Source organism: Gigantopelta aegis, unplaced genomic scaffold (assembly GCF_016097555.1).
Source record: "Gigantopelta aegis isolate Gae_Host unplaced genomic scaffold, Gae_host_genome ctg6325_pilon_pilon, whole genome shotgun sequence".
Classification (NCBI taxonomy): Eukaryota; Metazoa; Mollusca; class Gastropoda; order Neomphalida; family Peltospiridae; genus Gigantopelta; species Gigantopelta aegis.
Genome location: NW_024534960.1, coordinates 1 through 8872, shown reverse-complemented (window position 1 = coordinate 8872; position 8872 = coordinate 1). Strand labels below are relative to the sequence as shown.

Below are 8872 nucleotides of genomic sequence, written 5' to 3'. Positions count from 1 at the left end.
GATTAAAACTATATATGTTATATCTGTATGATTAAAACTATATATGTAATATCTGTATGATTAAAACTATATATATATCTGTATGATTAAAACTATATATGTATCTGTATGATTAAAACTATATATGTAATATCTGTATGATTAAAACTATATATGTAATATCTGTATGATTAAAACTATATATGTAATATCTGTATGATTAAAACTATATATGTTATATCTGTATGATTAAAACTATATATGTAATATCTGTATGATTAAAACTATATATGTAATATCTGTATGATTAAAACTATATGTTATATCTGTATGATTAAAACTATATATGTTATATCTGTATGATTAAAACTATATATGTATCTGTATGATTAAAACTATATATGTTATATCTGTATGATTAAAACTATATATGTTATATCTGTATGATTAAAACTATATATGTTATGATCTGTATGTATCTGTATGAAAAACTATATATGTGTATATCTGTATGATTAAAACTATATATGTAATATCTGTATGATTAAAACTATATATGTTATATCTGTATGATTAAAACTATATATGTTATATCTGTATGATTAAAACTATATATGTTATATCTGTATGATTAAAACTATATATGTAATATCTGTATGATTAAAACTATATATGTAATATCTGTATGATTAAAACTATATATGTTATATCTGTATGATTAAAACTATATATGTTATATCTGTATGATTAAAACTATATATGTTATATCTGTATGATTAAAACTATATATGTTATATCTGTATGATTAAAACTATATATGTAATATCTGTATGATTAAAACTATATATATATAGTATATCTGTATGATTAAAACTATATATGTTATATCTGTATGATTAAAACTATATATGTTATATCTGTATGATTAAAACTATATATGTTATATCTGTATGATTAAAACTATATATGTTATATCTGTATGATTAAAACTATATATGTTATATCTGTATGATTAAAACTATATATGTAATATCTGTATGATTAAAACTATATATGTTATATCTGTATGATTAAAACTATATATGTATGTATATCTGTATGATTAAAACTATATGTTATATCTGTATGATATCTGTATGATTAAAACTATATATGTAATATCTGTATGATTAAAACTATATATGTATGTTATAAAACTATATATGTTATATCTGTATGATTAAAACTATATATGTTATATCTGTATGATTAAAACTATATATGTAATATCTGTATGATTAAAACTATATATATCTATGTAATATCTGTATGATTAAAACTATATATGTTATATCTGTATGATTAAAACTATATATGTTATATCTGTATGATTAAAACTATATATGTTATATCTGTATGATTAAAACTATATATGTAATATCTGTATGATTAAAACTATATATGTAATATCTGTATGATTAAAACTATATATGTTATATCTGTATGATTAAAACTATATATGTTATATCTGTATGATTAAAACTATATATGTAATATCTGTATGATTAAAACTATATATATATAATATCTGTATGATTAAAACTATATATGTTATATCTGTATGATTAAAACTATATATGTAATATCTGTATGATTAAAACTATATATGTAATATCTGTATGATTAAAACTATATATGTAATATCTGTATGATTAAAACTATATATGTTATATCTGTATGATTAAAACTATATATGTTATATCTGTATGATATATATATGTTATATCTGTATGATTAAAACTATATATGTAATATCTGTATGATTAAAACTATATATGTAATATCTGTATGATTAAAACTATAAAACTAAAACTATATGTAATATCTGTATGATTAAAACTATATATGTAATATATCTGTATGATTAAAACTATATATGTTATATCTGTATGATTAAAACTATATATGTTATATCTGTATGATTATAACTATATCTATATATGTAATATCTGTATGATTAAAACTATATATGTTATATCTGTATGATTAAAACTATATATGTTATATCTGTATGATTAAAACTATATGTTATATCTGTATGATTAAAACTATATATGTAATATCTGTATGATTAAAACTATATATCTGTATGATTAAAACTATATATGTTATATCTGTATGATTAAAACTATATATGTTATATCTGTATGATTAAAACTATATATGTTATATCTGTATGATTAAAACTATATATGTTATATCTGTATGATTAAAACTATATATGTTGAATATCTGTATGATTAAAACTATATATGTTATATCTGTATGATTAAAACTATATATGTAATATCTGTATGATTAAAACTATATATGTTATATCTGTATGATTAAAACTATATATGTTATATCTGTATGATTAAAACTATATATGTTATATCTGTATGATTAAAACTATATATGTTTTATATCTGTATGATTAAAACTATATATGTTATATCTGTATGATTAAAACTATATATGTATATATCTGTATGATTAAAACTATATATGTAATATCTGTATGATTAAAACTATATATGTAATATCTGTATGATTAAAACTATATATGTTATATCTGTATGATTAAAACTATATATGTTATATCTGTATGATTAAAACTATATATGTTATATATCTGTATGATTAAAACTATATATGTAATATCTGTATGATTAAAACTATATATGTTATATCTGTATGATTAAAACTATATATGTATATATCTGTATGATTAAAACTATATATGTAATATCTGTATGATTAAAACTATATATGTTATATCTGTATGATTAAAACTATATATGTTATATCTGTATGATTAAAACTATATATGTAATATCTGTATGATTAAAACTATATATGTTATATCTGTATGATTAAAACTATATATGTTATATCTGTATGATTAAAACTATATATGTTATATCTGTATGATTAAAACTATATATGTAATTAAAACTATATATGTATGATGATAAAACTATATATGTAATATCTGTATGATTAAAACTATATATGTTATATCTGTATGATTAAAATATATTGTCATATCTATATATGTTATATCTGTATGATTAAAACTATATATGTAATATCTGTATGATTAAAACTATATATGTTATATCTGTATGATTAAAACTATATATGTATATCTGTATGATTAAAACTATATATGTTATATCTGTATGATTAAAACTATATATGTAATATCTGTATGATTAAAACTATATGTGTTTATATCTGTATGATTAAAACTATATATCTGTATATCTGTATGATTAAAACTATATATGTTATATCTGTATGATTAAAACTATATATGTTATATCTGTATGATTAAAATATATGTTATATCTGTATGATTAAAACTATATATGTTATATCTGTATGATTAAAACTATATATGTTATATCTGTATGATTAAAACTATATATGTTATATCTGTATGATTAAAACTATATATGTAATATCTGTATGATTAAAACTATATATGTTGTATATCTGTATGATTAAATCTATATTAAAGCTATATGTTATATCTGTATGATTAAAACTATATATATATATCTGTATGTTAAACTATATATGTTATCTGTATGATTAAGTAATGATAAAACTATATGTTATATCTGTATGATTAAAACTATATATGTTATATCTGTATGATTAAAACTATATATGTTATATCTGTTTATATCAATTTTAAAATATATTAAGTTTATACACACATCCACATTCTAATAATAAAACTGCCTGTGACATGGAGAAAACTACATAAAATTTGTACAATCCATGTTATACACAGTTATAAGCATAAAAACATCAATTTCCTATTTCTGTAACTGACAACATACAACGTACCTCTTCCTCTGAATGGTCATAAACACCCCCCTTGCCTCTCTCTTTCCCCCATGCTTCACTGTTGTAAAATGGATCATTCACTATAGGGTGACCTATAAAAAATATATATCATCATAAAATAAAACTGAAATCGTTTAAAAACACAAACCAATTAAACAATTTTGAATGGGACTGAAATTTAATAGAAATGTTTTGGATTTTATTTTAAATAACATTTTATTTTGTGTGGTATACAAAACAATCTGCTTTCTGCAACACTTCACACCCAATGTGATTAATTCTACAAAAGCTCTAAACTTAAACAATGAATGAACGAATGTTTGACAACACCCCAGCACAAAAATACACATCAGTATTGGGTGTCAAACAAATGTACGGTAAGTATACAAAGATGATTATTTACATTAAAAATATAAATTACATAAGTATGTAAAACCAGTGTAAAAGGCTGTGGGTAAAAACCAACACAATAAATAAGTCTTTCTAACTATTTGTCTAAAACTTTGAGATGAAAGATTTAAAATTTTTGACTGAACAATCAATTTATACGTGTCAACAATTCATAATTAAAATATATTGTCATACTGAGTAAATGGTCAAGTAGAAATACTGTTGCGTACAAAAAATAAAAACATACCCAAAAATTGTAGATGTATTCGAATCTGATGTGTTCGTCCAGTGTATGGTATACCTTTAAAAAAGTAAGTACATTAAGATATTTATTTTCTGCAACTGCAAAAAAATTATGATACAGGATTTTTCAAAAAGAGGAAGGTCAATATTTTTCAATACTCACAACATAACCCAGGGTTCTCCCAGTTCCATCCACCACAACCTACCGGTATTTGATTTGCCACTATCATCACAGTGTCCATTATAAACTTAAAATTGAAAACCATGGATAAAACATTTGTAAAACTTTATTAAATTTTGAAAAAAGAATATGGCTTTAACAATACCTTGCACATTTCAAACTATGACTTTTTGGTGTCGTACATACAGTTCATCGACACATAGTCTAGATAATGGGATAAGAAGTCTGGCTACCAAACAGAAGAACCTTTATATGAACCTTCCCAGACAAGACAGCACATACCTCAGACTTTGATATACCAGTTGTGGGGCACAGCAATCAATTGTATCGCCCATCACACCTCAGGCGAGTGCTTTACCACCAATCTACATCACACAGGACAGCACATACCTCAGACTTTGATATAACAGTTGTGTGGCACAGGCTGGGGAAAAGCAATCAATTGTATCGCCCACAACACCTAAGGCGAGTGCTCTATCACCAATCTACATCAGACAGGACAGCACATACCTCAGACTTAGATATACCAGTTGTGGGGCACAGCAATCAATTGTATCGCCCATCACACCTCAGGCGAGTGCTCTACCACCAATCTACATCACACAGGACAGCACATACCTCAGACTTTGATATAACAGTTGTGTGGCACAGGCTGGGGCAGAGCAATCAATCGTATCGCCCACAACACCTCAGGCGAGTGCTCTACCATCAATCTACATCAGACAGGACAGCACATACCTCAGACTGATATACCAGTTGTGTTGCACAGGCTGGGGCAGAGCAATCAATTGTATCGCCCACAACACCTCAGGCAAGTGCTCTACCACCAATCTACATCAGACAGGACAGCACATCCCCAGACTAATATACCAGTTGTGTGGCACAGGCTGGGGCAGAGAAATCAATTGTATCGCCCACAACACCTCAGGCAAGTGCTCTACCACCAATCTACATCAGACAGGACAGCACATACCTCAGGCTGATATACCAGTTGTGTGGCACAGGCTGGGGCAAAGCAATCAATTGTATCGCCCCACAACACCTCAGGCAAGTGCTCTACCACCAATCTACATCAGACAGGACAGCACATACCTCAGGCTGATATACCAGTTGTGTGGCACAGGCTGGGGCAAAGCAATCAATTGTATCGCCCACAAAACACCTCAGGCAAGTGCTCTACCACCAATCTACATCAGACAGGACAGCACATACCTCAGACTGATATACCAGTTGTGTGGCACAGGCTGGGCCAAAGCAATCAATTGTATCGCCCACAACACCTCAGGCGAGTGCTCTACCACCAATCTACATCACACAGGACAGCACATACCTCAGACTTTGATATAACAGTTGTGTGGCACAGGCCGGGGCAAAGCAATCAATTGTATCACCCACAACACATCAGGCAAGTGCTCTACCACCAATCTACATCACACAGGACAGCACATACCTCAGACTGATATACCAGTTGTGTGGCACAGGCTGGGGCAAAGCAATCAATTGTATCGCCCACAACACCTCAGGCAAGTGCTCTACCACCAATCTACATCACACAGGACAGCACATACCTCAGACTGATATACCAGTTGTGTGGCACAGGCTGGGGCAGAGCAATCAATTGTATCGCCCACAACACCTCAGGCAAGTGCTCTACCACCAATCTACATCAGACAGGACAGCACATACCTCAGACTTTGATATACCAGTTGTGTGGCACAGGCTGGGGCAGAGCAATCAATTGTATCGCCCACAACACCTCAGGCAAGTGCTCTACCACCATTCTACATCCCTCCGCTTACAAAAGACCGAGTATTTTACTTTTGAGATCTATTAAAACACGGGGAAGGACGTAGCCCACTGGTAAAAGCGCTCACTCGAGAGTGGTCGGTCTGGGATCCATAACTGTCAGTGGGCCCACTGGGCTATTTCTCATTCCACGACTGGCATATCAAAGGCCATGGTATTTACTACCCTGTCTATGGGATTTTGCATATAAAAAAATCCCTTGCTGCTAACTCGAAAAAGAGCAGCCCATGAAGTGGCGACAACAGGTTTCCTCTCTCAATATCTGTGTGGTACTTAACCATATGACGCCATATAACCGTAAATAAAATGTATAGAGTGCATCGTTAAATAAAACATGGCCTTCCTTCTATTAAAACATACGCAGTGTGATCTAGACACCTACATTTGACGACACTGGATTGTCCATTAAAACTGAGCTTCTCGAATGAGGTGTGACTTTCCTTGCCACCTGCTTTAGTTCTAAACAATCCAACTTTCTCTGACAGACATCCAAGTGGCTCCTTCACCTCAACAATTCCACTGCAAGAACAAATATTTAATACATGACTAGGAGACTATATATTAGACAAAGCTTTATATATACTCTTCAAAAAAAGAAACGCAAAAGGGTACAAATGGGTTATAACTCCGATTTTATGTTTCCTACCGGTTCATGCTTTGTGAATATAAGGTCATTGCATGTCCCAAACACATTCCCACGGTTACATTCGATAAAACGCAGCTACTGTACAATAAAGTTCCAAAATGTGAATATTCGCAAAAACGCAGCCACGTGCAAACCATGTCACCACTGCACGTGCGTTGTCTGCACGTGCAACATGAACACCGACAGTATAAAAGTGCAGGGTGTTCGCTTACCTGGCCTCTGTATCTGGCCGACAGTTGACAATCCAGGACATGCCACGTCTCAGTGAACCGCAGAGAAACAATGCCATCGGCCGACTAGACGCAGGCGAATCCAGAACGGCCGTTGCCAGGGCATTCCATGTGTCCCCAAGCACCATCTCCAGACTGTGGGACCGTTACCAGCAACATGGATCAACACGTGACCTCCTAGATCCGGTCGACCACGGGTCACTACCCCCCCCGGCAGGACCGCTACCTCCGGTACGCCACCTTCGGGAACGATTGACTACTGCCACCTCCACAGCCGCAGCAATACCAGGTTTTTGCGCAGGATATCCGACCAGACCGTACGGAACGCCTACGTGAGGTAGGAATTCGTGCCAGACGTCCAGTTCGAGGTGTCATCTTAACACCACAACACCGTCGACTCCGACTGCAGTGGTGCCAGATTCATCGACAATGGCCTCAACTGCGATGGAGACAGCTGTGGTTCAGTGACGAGTCCCGATTTCTGCTCCGACGTCATGATGGAAGATGTCGCGTGTATAGGCGTCGTGGTGAACGTTATGCGGCAAACTGTGTGCAGGAAGTGGACAGATTCGGCGGGGGTAGTGTCATGGTGTGGGCAGCCATCTCACACACTGGCAGAACTGACCTGGTCCACGTGCAGGGCAACCTGAATGCACAGGGCTACATTGACCAGATCCTCCGGCCACACATCGTTCCAGTTATGGCCAACGCCAACGCAGTGTTCCCAACATGACAACGCCAGGCCTCACACAGCACGTCTCACAACGGCTTTCCTACAGAACAACAACATTAATGTCCTTCCTTGGCCATCGATATCACCGGATTTGAACCCAATTGAGCATGTATGGGACGAGTTGACCGACGCCTCCGACAGCGACAACCACAGCCCCAGACCCTGCCCGAGCTGGCAGCAGCCTTGCAGGCCGAGTGGGCCACCATCCCCCGGGACGTCATCCGTACTCTGGTTGCTTCAATGGGCAGGCGGTGCCAGGCAGTTGTCAACACACGCGGAGGCCACACCCGGTATTGACTCCAGATGACCTTGACCTTGGTGGTGTGTCCTATCACTTACTCACAATGGACTAGAGTGAATTGTGAACAATCCTGCAACATTTGGTAATTATCGGACTCACCATTCAATAATTAAATCAATTCTCCAAATGTTACGACCATGTGGTTTTGCGTTTCTTCTTTTGAAGAGTATATATTGTACTGCTAAAGCTATACATGTCCCCTATTGGGTCCAACAAAGATTGAGGGCAGTAACTGAGAAAATTGGTAAATTGCCAAGAAAGTCAAACTTGATCTGTCACAGAATGCGATAAAGCTATATACACAATTTCAGGTCAGTATCTCAAGACATTGTAAAAAACTAAAAAAATCCAGAAAACTATATAGGGGATGGCCAGCCGGCTGGGAGTTAGTTGAAACCTTGAGTTCCCTCAGGTTGGACCGACAGGGGACTAATAGGCACTCATAAGTTACTGGGCATTATACATTAAAACAAAAACTTATTCT

At 33.0% G+C, this 8872-nt stretch overlaps 1 long non-coding RNA gene across 1 annotated transcript; it reads right to left on the bottom strand.

Moving 5' to 3' along the window:
• Positions 1 to 3858: 3858 nt before the first annotated feature.
• On the bottom strand, positions 3859 to 6991 carry LOC121366591. Its single transcript, XR_005957184.1, has 3 exons — positions 6861 to 6991; positions 4496 to 4549; positions 3859 to 3950 (listed from the first exon to the last, which is right to left on the bottom strand). It is a non-coding gene; the product is annotated as an uncharacterized LOC121366591 (long non-coding RNA).
• Positions 6992 to 8872: the final 1881 nt, after the last annotated feature.